Here is a 10,923-nt window from a genome sequence, read left to right on the forward strand (position 1 = left end):
GGGGGATGTTCTTTACATGTAATTTTGTTGCTTGATCCCATTCTTTACAAATGTGCATTGAATAGCAGCTTTTCTAGGTACAAGGCTCACATATGCTGTCTGCTCTGGGTAACTCAGAATTCTCTGAGTGTTTTCTCACCTTTTGAACTGAAGCTGAGATGGTGAACTAGGGCATTAGCTTGGACTCGTGACTAAGAAAAGCGATGAGCATGCATTTCTGGAGACGTTTCATGTGGGAAGCACTGTAATAAAAGGTTAGTAAGCATGCAAAGTTGTACATGCATTTGTTCATCGTGGGAGGATGTAGTAAGATCCAGGCTTTTAAGGTTTTTAGGTCAGTTGCTTAGAAATGGTGAATAATGCAAAGAAATTGCAAGACAATAGGGAAGAAAATCCATTGAATATCAAATCCTTGGCTTCCCACTTCAGGACCTTGCACATAGTTCAGCTCTGATTTCCTAAATAATAGAATTCTCACCTTGACCCAGTGCTGGTATGTGTAAGTTTAAACTTACAGAGGCAATTATGATCATATAAGCACTACAAGTATTATATAGAAACCCAAACAACAAACCTGATTCAGTTCTAGGAGGTGGCTGTGCCAATTCTATGCTAACTAGGGACCCTTGCAGCCACCATCTGGCCACTTGTCTATCTTTCCAGGACTATTCCTTTTCATTATTAGACTACTTTTAAATTTGATCATCTCAAAGAGCAAGAATATTTCCCTTGTATCATTTTTGAAGTGCATAATAACCCTTGCTGATGACTAGCTCAAGTTTCTCTATATATGATAGTCTAACAAAATACCTCTGGTTTTCCACATTCTTTTATATAACAGCTCTGTGATTTTTCCTCATTTCCAATCTCTCCTTAAACTTGCAGCCTTCCTAATAACACTTGATTTCGTAGCCCAATTTATCCTCCTTTCTCATTTCAGCTATTATTTGTGTTCTCATTCATTGTCCCTTTTTGAACACAAGTCCAGATTCCATGTGCAAATACTGTCATTTTGGTGCTTTGGGTTTGTAAATACAGGCATGCATTCAGTATCACAGTATATTAGAGGTTGGAAGGGACCTCAAGAGATCATCGTCTTAAATTAACTCATCGTCTTAAATTACCTTAATCCCACTGAATCCACCCTATTTTCCTGGCTGCATTACATTATCCCAGCCCAGAAATTCTCTTCCCCTACTGGGATTTCCTGGAATTGAAAAGTTTTAAGCCTTGTAGCTTCTGCCAGGGACTCCTCAGGATCACTCTGGAGTGTTGCTGTTTACTTTACTCCTGCTGACTCAGACCACACCATTTAGCCCTGTCCTGTTTTTTAGAGCAGGAGTCCTCACAGTCCTCCGGCCTCAACCAGCAGTTAGTAAGGAACGCTTGCCTAAACAGCTTACCAAGTTTTCATCCACTTACCACTCCAAATGCAGAAAGGGTTGCTGCTTTGCAAGCTCCGTTCAGCCAGCTCCCTGTCAAATCCTGGTTGCTACCGGCTCTATTCACTTGGAATCCATCCCATGGCGGTGGGTGTGGACCTGCCCACGCGGCCTCTAATTATAGGCTTCCTGTGGGTGAGTGAGAACCTTTGTAAGAACGATGCCCTTATTGCTGGATTATAACAGATGTTGCCTTTTCTTGTCTCTTGTCATATCTAATTAATCAACATTTTCACCTCTTAAGGTTTGGTTACGGGCTTGACGAAAAGCCAGGCAAGGCCACTCTGGCCCTCGGAGGGCTTATTCCCTGTAACATTCCTGTCAGTCAACACAAAATGCTTACCTGAGATAGCTGCTTATTGTAAACTACTGCTACAGGCAATGGGCTGAGCCTCCTCTGTGGGGAAGTTCAGGACGGGAGCATAATTTTGCTGCTCTGTGTCACCCTCTGGAAGTAACCAGCTCTCGGTTTGTTATCTGATGTACGTGCCCTGTGAAGCATCCTTTGGAGATTTTTGTACAATCAAGTCTGTGTGCTTTGGTTTTTTGTTTTGTTTTGTTTTTTACAGAGTGTGGGCTAGCTTCTTTAAAAAAAAAAAAAAAGGTGGGGCAGGGGGGTAAGAAAAAAATGAGGTTACAATTTAGAGACAATACATTTATGAGCTTTTGCAAATGGAGTCATATAGGATAGGATAGAAATAGAAATAGAAATAATAGAAATAGAAATAGAAATAGAAATAATAGAAATAGAAATAATAGAAATAGAAATAGAAATAGAAATAGAAATAGAAATAGAAATAGAAATAGAAATAGAAATAGAAATAACCAGGTTGGAAAAGACCTTTGAGATCATCGAGTCCAACCTATCACCCAACACCATCTAATCAACTAAACCATGGCACAAAGTGCCTCATCCAGTCTCCTCTTAAACATCTCCTGTGATGGTGACTCCACCACCTCCCTGGGCATCACATTCCAGTGGCCAATCTCTCTTTCTGTGAAGAACGTCTTCCTAACATCCAGCCTAAACCTCCCCTGGCACAGCTGGAGACTGTGTCCTCTTGTTCTGGTGCTGGCTGCCTGGGAGAAGAGACCAACCCCCACCTGGCTACAACCTCCCTTCAGGTAGTTGTAGACAGCAAGAAGGTCTCCTCTGAGGCTCCTCTTCTCCAGGCTAATCAATCAAGTTCTCTCTACCCACTACCATTTTGAGTAATCTATATTGTCTTAGGCCATGTGGGATTCACAGATGAGATGTCTCTGCATCAAGCTTTCTCACTGGTTGGCATCTACTGACAATATTGCGATCCACTGAGAACAGAGATGGCACAGCCACTTTCATTCACAATTGGATCAGGAGGAGGAGGATAGGATGATTGTAATCACAAAAAAGATTTGTTTCTTTCTTTGTTTTCTCTAAAATGGCTTTGTGACTTGTCCATCATGTGAGTTCCAGGTTCTGTTTTGTGCTGTGGAGGTTGTGGGTCACAACTATGTCACAACCTAGGTCTTTCAGCTCCTGGGCAAGATCTCAAGTCACTATGCTGCTATCTACAGGTTGGGGGCTGCCATAATCATCTGTTCGGGCAACTGTATAAGAGCAGCTGTCATTCTTATGCAAGGAGTGATTCAAGTGCCTAAGGGCAGGAAGTAACTTGGGTTGCATTTACAGTTCATTCAAGAAGCCAATTTGTGGTCTTGAGATACGTGCATTGCCTGAGAAGGTATAATTTCAGAAATAAGACCCAAAATATGTTTGGGGGTTTTTTTTGCCATGTGCTGAGTTGTAGATAATACACTCAGCCTGTAGCCATTGTAAAAACCAAGCCAAGGGTGTCTGTCACTCCTTGTAGCACATGGCACCTACATGAATGTTTGGATCTGAGTCTGGTTCCTGCTTGTAAATTGGCACAAGGCAGTGCCATATATGATGATAAGCATTTGAAAGAATCTGGAAGAAACAGTGGCTAGTCAGTGACTGGATCTCCTGTTTAATTGCTGCTTTCACTGAAGATGTATGTAATTCCAGATAAGAGAGAAAGAGATCTAGCCAGTAAGAAATTATCTACAGTCTTACTCTATGTTCATTGATTGGAAGATGGAAATTTGGCAGGAGTTATGAGACCTGTATTTCCTCAGAACAATGTAGCTCATAAGATAAATCTAGGGAGGAATGATGAGGCTGGGAAGCCTCAGGAAAGAGATAAGGAATGTCATGTGCCACATTTGTCAAAATATTGGCACGTAAGGTAAATGGAAAGCAGCCAGTGAAACTGGCATCTCCATTAATCATGGAATCTTTGAAATTGCTGAACAGCCCTCTGTGAAAATCAGACCCCTTCGAAATGCTTGTATGGGATCAGGATTGCTGGAGATGATCAAATACCTGGCTGTATTTTTCACAGGATTTCTTCTTTATGTGTGAGTGCTGAAGCAGTGCCACCGAGTCCCCCCCAGCAGGACAGTTACAAACCAAACCAGAAGCACACACCTGCCAGAATACCCCAGGTGACAAATGTGCACAAACTGCATTTGGCAAGAATAGAAGTTTACCAACTTATTCAGTTCATTTATTGATCTGTTATATACATCGGTAGGTGGCACACTGGTTGATACGGGGCGGGGGAGGCATATACATTTTCACCAAAGAGTTTGGCTGTCCATGTGTTCTGGAGGGACTACACAGTGGAGCAAATAAAATCAGTATAGGCTGGTATGACAAGTGGGAATTAACAGTGAAAAGAATTCTCAGTCCATGTTGAGATCTAATTCCCTTTAGGAATGGTCAGTTCTTCCAGGTCTGGTTTGGTGTCTGAAGAAAAGAACAGTAGATATGTATGGGCAGTAAGAAAAGGCTAGGTTTTTGCAACTGCTTCTGACAATAGGCAAGTGAACACATCCAGATGGTTTTATTAATGCCAGCCCGACAATTATCAAGGACATCACTGCATTCTGATAGTAGTGGCCTTCACACAGGTAGGAAAAAGAGGATCAAAACACTCACTGAGAATCATGTTCTCGAAAGGAATCTCCGTAGCTGAATTTCAAGTGCAGCAATGTAGGAATTACCGAGGCTTTCATAGAAAGACAAGTGAATAAAACTGTAAAAGCAGCATTTTTCTCTCTCATTTCAATTCGAGACTGAAGATGGTTAATTAATTCCTTAGCCTGGATGGAAGTCGTCTGGAAGCAGCTTTGTGTATTCCAACCCCTAGAGAATTTCTAGTAGGTGTAGACAAAGACCACTCACCACCTTGGAGAATCTTGCCTTTAGTCTCTGAGTGGCAGGGCCATGAATAAAACACTTTTGTGGTATTCCTGCTGTCTAACTCTAATGTGTTCATTCTGGTCAAGTGAACAAATCTTATATCAAACAGAGGCAAACTCAGTTTGTGTTAGTGTATCTTCCTAGTATCATACTACAGGAGTAAAAGGACTATTTAGGAGATGATAAGTATTTATGACCTTCCATAATACAGGCTGCCTGCTAGTTAAATCAGTTAAATCAAGCAAAAATAATGTTAACTTCTGATTTTGTGAGCTGGAGACTTAGGGAGCAAGGAAAGGAAATAATAGGAGCAGAGAGCTCTAGAGCAGGTGGTGAAAGTAAGTGAAGATAAAGAGGAGTCAGTAGGGACAGCCAGGCTTTCTTTGCAAGTAGTGGGCAGAAAGAAAGAGAAAAGGGTGAAGTCTATTATTCTGAGTGCTTGATCTCCTATTAATGCTAGAATGTTACAACTACTTGAAAGGTGCCAGTGAAATAAAAGGCAATAACTGTAGATTTTCCTTGGAGATTGAAAGGCAAATGTAAGTCTTCCATGTTTAGACTGATGTAAGAATGGCTCTGACAAACTTGGATACAGATGAGTATCCTTTGTACTCGGCTCTTGTGAGGCCACATCTTCAGTATCGTGTCCAGTTTTGGGAGACGGGCAGGTGTGGAGGTGCTGCAGTGAGTGCAGAGGAGGGCAACAAAGCTGGGGAAGGCCCTGGAGGATAAATCTGATGAAGAGAAACTGAAGGAGCTGGGGATGATTGGTTTGGAAAAAAAGGAGGCTGAGGGGAGACCTCATCGCCCTGTACAACTACCTGAAAGGACATTGTAGAGGGGCTGGTACTAGTCTTTTCTCACAGGTAATTAGTCATAGAACAAGGGATAACAGCCGCAAGCTGTGACTGGGTAGGTTTAGACTGGACATTAGGAAAATAATTTTCACATAAAGAGTGGTCAGGCATTGGAATGTGCTGCCCAGGAAGGTGGTTGAGTCACCAACCCTGGATGTGTTTAAAGGTGGTTTGGATGTGATACTTGAGGATATGGTTTAAGGGACAAACTTTGTAGATTAGGGTTATCAGTTGGACTTTGTGATCCCAGGGGTCTTTTCCAACCTGACTGTTTCTGTGATTGTTAGAACCAAGCTTGCCAGCTTGGACTCTGGGCACCTGCTAGACTCTCTCCAAAGCTTTTCTAGTTGGGGGGAGGGGGGTGGGGAAGAAGGGCACAAATAATGGGGTGAAAAGGTGGCTGACACCAATGCCAGCCTGTATTTTCACATATTGCTTATGTTTCCGGTGTTGCAAGACACTTGCCCCATCCAACCCTGTGGTAGCTGGGAGGAGAGGTATGTTTTGCACAGCACAGCAACGTAGGTGTGCTCTGTTTGTGCGAGGGCTGCCGATGATGCATGTCCTTTCCGGAAGTTTATAGATCCTTGGTAGCTGAAGGTAAGGAACAGATTCTTGACTCTGTTTTATCTTGGAAATATGCCACAAAAATGGGTTTGTGCGTGCTATCAACTCCTGATTACTATTTATTGGAAACAGATTTACTTAAAGCAGCTTGGAGACTGAAACTACCAAGTCCCTGACGTGGTGTTACTACAAAATAATACAAAAGCCACAAGTTTTGCAGGGAGCCTACGTAGATAGATTTGCTGATAGGTCAGTGAGCAACTTTTTACCCTCCCAGTGGCCACTCTAACCTCAGGCAGCTTTGGTTTTGGAAGAATAACTCAAATAAATGTTGTTAATGAACAAAGGTTTGCATATTTGCTTCTGCCCCAGGAGCCTGCCAAACATGACTGTTAGGGCTGTGGGTTACACAGAATACCCTGATCACTTCCAGAAGATTTCATCTTACCTCCCATATAACAGAGACATATTTGAAAGAAGGAGTTTGCTGTAGGGAAAAAAGAATAGCAATGTGCACTGAAGGAAGAGAGTGGAAGAACTGCAGGTAAATAATTTTGCTATAAAAATACCCAGGAGGAAATGCAAGCAAGGGAGTGAGGCAATGCCCCTGCAAGAGTGGTACCTGGGAAAATAGACTTGCTCCTGGCCAATGTGATCTTACAGGTGGGTTGGTAGCTGACATGACACACCTGTGGTCTGAAAAATATTAAAGCCATATCTTGGATCTACCAAAAGTACCTTCAGGATGTGTGTGCACAGGCATTGATTCACTGTAATCCTTCAGTCACTCTGGTGATAAGATTAAAAACTCCAACCTAAATTAGATGTACAGGGAGAAGTCAGAAAAACATATAGAAATACAACTGTGCAGAACATAATTCACTTTTCTTAGGGAAACAGAAGCCCAAAGAGAGAGAAAAAAAACCTGATATAAAAAAACCAAACACAAACATATGGGAACTCATAAACCTTTATTTAGAATAAACCAAACCAGGTTGGAAGAGACCTTCAAGATCATCGTGTCCAACCCATCAACCAATCCAACCCACCCAAACAGCTAACCCATGGCACCAAGCACCCCATCAAGTCTCCTCCTGAACACCTCCAATGACGGCGACTCCACCACCTCCCCGGGCAGCCCATTCCAATGGGCAATCACTCTCTCTGTATAGAACTTCTTCCTAACATCCATCCTAAACTTCCCCTGGCACAGCCTGAGACTGTGTCCTCTTGTTCTGGTACTGGGTGCCTGGGAGAAGAGACCATCATCCGCCTGTCTACAACCTCCCTTCAGGTAGTTGTAGAGAGTGATAAGGTCACCCCTGAGTCTCCTTTTCTCCAGGCTGAGCAACCCCAGCTCCCCCAGTCTTTCCTCACAGGGCTGTGTTCCAAACCCCTCACCAACTTTGTTGCTCTTCTCTGGACTCGTTCCAGCAAGTCAACCTCCTTCCTAAACTGAGGGGCCCAGAACTGGACACAGGACTCAAGGTGTGGCCTAACCAGTGCAGTGTACAGGGGCAGAATGACCTCCCTGCTCCTGCTGGCCACACTGTTCTTGATGCAGGCCAGGATGCCATTGGCCCTCTTGGCTGCCTGGGCACACTGCAGGCTCATGTTCAGCCTACCATGCACCAGTACACCCAGGTCCCTCTCTGCCTGGCTGCTCTCCAGCCACTCTGACCCCAGCCTGTAGCACTGCATGGGGTTGTTGTGGCCAATGTGCAGAACCCAGCACTTGGATGTGTTCAATCTCCTGCCCTTGGAGTCTGCCCATCTGTCCAGCCTGTCGAGGTCCCTCTGCAGAGCCTCTCTACCCTCCAGCAGATCAACTCCTGCCCCCAGCTTGGTGTCATCAGCAAATTTACTGATGATGGACTCAATGCCCTCATCCAGATCATCAATAAAGATGTTAAAGAGCACAGGGCCCAGCACTGATCCTTGGGGCACACCACTAGTGACTGGCTGCCAGCTGGATGTGGCACCATTCACCACCACTCTCTGGGCTCAGCCCTCCAGCCAGTTCCTAACCCATCGCAGTGTGCTCCCATCCAAGCCATGGGCTGACAGTTTGGCCAGGAGTTTGCTACTGGGGATGGTGTCAAAGGCCTTGCTGAGGTCCAGGTAGACTCCATCCACAGGCCTCCCCACATCCATACAGATTATGTAGAGAAGACAACAAAACCCCCTGTTGTATCTTTACCTGGAGAAAACTATGGAGATTCTACAAGCAAAGATGCTTACAAACAATATAATCAGGGCTATAAAATGACATAATCAGAAAGGAGATCATCCTAAAGGTAGAATGAAGGCACTGGGGAGGCTTTCTGTACAAAAGCCTTGTCAAGCTTCATCTCTAACAAAGATGAAAGCCCAAAAGGACTTGATAGGCTCATTAGACTGAATATCAAGAAAAACACAGAAAGAGTGGTCAGGCATTGGAATATGCTGCCCAGAGAGGTGGTTGAGTCACCAACCCTGGAGGTATCTAAGGGTCATTTGCATGTGATGCTTGGGGATATGGTGAACCTTGTAGAATAGGGTTCTGGGTTGGACTTGGTGATCCTGAGGGTCTTTTCCAACCTGAATGTTTCTGTGATTCCTGCAAATTAGTGGTTCATTTACAAGGATTATGTTGGAATGGAATGGAATGGAATGGAATGGAATGGAATGGAATCGAATGGAATAAACCAGGTTGGAAAAGACCTTCAAGATCATTGAGTCGAACCTATCATCCAACACTATCTAATCAGCTAAGCCATGGCACCAAGTGCCCCATCCAGTCTCTTCCTAAACACCTCCAGTGATGGTGACTCCAACATCTCCCTGGACAGCACATTCCAATGGCCAATCACTCTTTCTATGAAGAACTTCTTCCAAACATCCAGCCTAAACCTTCCTTGGTGCAGCTTGAGACTGTGTCCTCTTGTTCTGGTGCTGGCTGCCCAGGAGAAGAGACCAACCCCCACCTGGATATATTGTGGGGTAGCAAGAAGAAATATACAAAGTCACAGAAATAAAATAGGATCAGAAGGGGGAAGAGCGATAACTGCATAAACTGAACATGGAGCTCTTGGTCTGTGAGTTCTATTTAATTAATTTTAATTATTCTCCTGCTTTTGGTTCTGGGCTGACAAATATTTACAAGGAACATTTTGATAGGTGATGCTCTTGGGGAGGAAGACTTTGTGTTGTGCTGTGCAATAGAGAATTTTTAGTCCTGTTTATGGGGAACTTTGACAAAAGTGGTCCTTGTTTCCTGATTGCCATACCTGCATATATCACTTTATGACAAGCATGTTTTTTTCCTGTGTGACCACCACTAGGTGATCCTGCTGTGGCAGGGGGGGTTGGACTAGATGATCTTTTGAGGTCCCTTCTGTCTTGGTCCGGAGAGGGAAAGAGACTCAAGTTCTTTTAGAACATTCCCGTGATGTGAAATTAGAGGCACAAACGAGGCCAAAGAATCAACAGCTAGACTATTTATTACATAAATAAAGTGGACATAAGAAGGGGAGAGGGAGGAAATAGAGAGGGAGAGAGAGAAGAGAGAGAGAAGAGGAAAGAAATTATATTACCACACCCCTCATCCCCCCCAAGACAGTTAAAGTCTGTGGAGGAAAGGTGCTGCAGGAGATGTTGGGTTTGTAGAGAAACGGTGCTGAGGCTTTTGCTGGAGAACAGCTGTGGTCCTCTGGGGAGATGTTGGGTTGATACAGGAATGGTGCTGAGGCTCCTCTGGGCAGTCTGGGTCTGTAGAGAAAGGGTGCTGAGGCTTTGGCTGGAGAAGAGCTGTGGTCATCTGGGCAGCTTCTTTTCTCCGGAGCAGCATTGTCCTGGCTTTCCCTTCTCAGCGGCATGGTCCGACTCCTGTGTTTTCCTTCATCTCCGTTTTTCTCCCCGCTTTTCTTCTCTGTTTCTCTCACTGCAAACCAGTAGTTGCTCAAGTCTTTTATACAGTTTTTAGTCCTTAGGTATGTATTCAAATATTGTCCCTCAGGAATTCCAGGGGCAGGAAATAATCCTTAGGTTCTGTGCATTGCTGTGTGTTTGGGCAAGATTTTGGATGGGGGGGGGGGGAATTTCCGTCTCCCCTGTCTCCATACAGACAAGCCCCCCCACATTCCTTATACATCAGGAAACAGGTGGTAAAATCTATTGTGTCACCCTGCCTGGGGTACTTGATGGGTGGAGATTATCTTGCCCTAAAGGTGTGATGGCTGGGTCCTTGGGTCCATTGTTGTAGTCCCGCGTTATCACGATGCAATCACAAGCTGATTTGCATCCAGGATTGGTAGACAGGATTCTTTCCACCTTCTTTCCAGTGGCTTCTGCTATCAGTTTATCTTTGTTGGCTCACACCACGAGAGACAAACTTCTTAGTCTCTCACACCTTCCAATCCCTCATGTTCTGTGATTCTGTGGTTTTTCTCCTAAAATGATATTTCTAGCATTTCATATAAAGTAAATATAGATGAAATGAGCGGAGCAGAGAGTTATTACTTTGGATTACCTATTGTCACTCTTCCTCTTTAAAAGGCTTAAGAGATTTGTTTGTGTGTGTGCATGTTTTACCTCAACCCACTGCCAAAAGAGTGTCATGAGAGAGAAAAGTGACTGAGGCTGAATTGCTTTCTAATGGCTTCATTAGTAATTTACCTTCAGCACAATTTTCATAGTGAACAAATGCTTAAGGAGTATTAAATGAAATTTGTATTGTAATTCTGAAGCACTTATGGTCTCACAGAATATTTAAATAATGCAAAAACTGAATGCAAATTGTAATATGTCC

General features: G+C 43.8%; 1 protein-coding gene across 4 annotated transcripts in view; it reads right to left on the reverse strand.

Moving 5' to 3' along the window:
• LOC137441672 (pancreatic lipase-related protein 2-like) overlaps window positions 1–1,507 on the reverse strand; it is a 31,728-nt gene extending 30,221 nt beyond the window's left edge. For 3 of the 4 annotated variants that reach the window (XM_068139291.1, XM_068139292.1, XM_068139288.1), the window contains exon 1: window positions 1,423–1,507. The gene's annotated coding sequence lies outside the window, so the exon portion shown is untranslated. The remainder of the gene's footprint in view (window positions 1–1,422) is intronic. The other variant, XM_068139290.1, reaches the window with a different exon arrangement.
• Between the last annotated feature and the right edge of the window lie 9,416 nt (window positions 1,508–10,923).

Source organism: Melanerpes formicivorus, unplaced genomic scaffold (genome assembly GCF_026170545.1).
Source record: "Melanerpes formicivorus ecotype bairdi unplaced genomic scaffold, bMelFor1.0.p_v2 SCAF_6, whole genome shotgun sequence".
Taxonomy (NCBI): domain Eukaryota; kingdom Metazoa; phylum Chordata; class Aves; order Piciformes; family Picidae; genus Melanerpes; species Melanerpes formicivorus.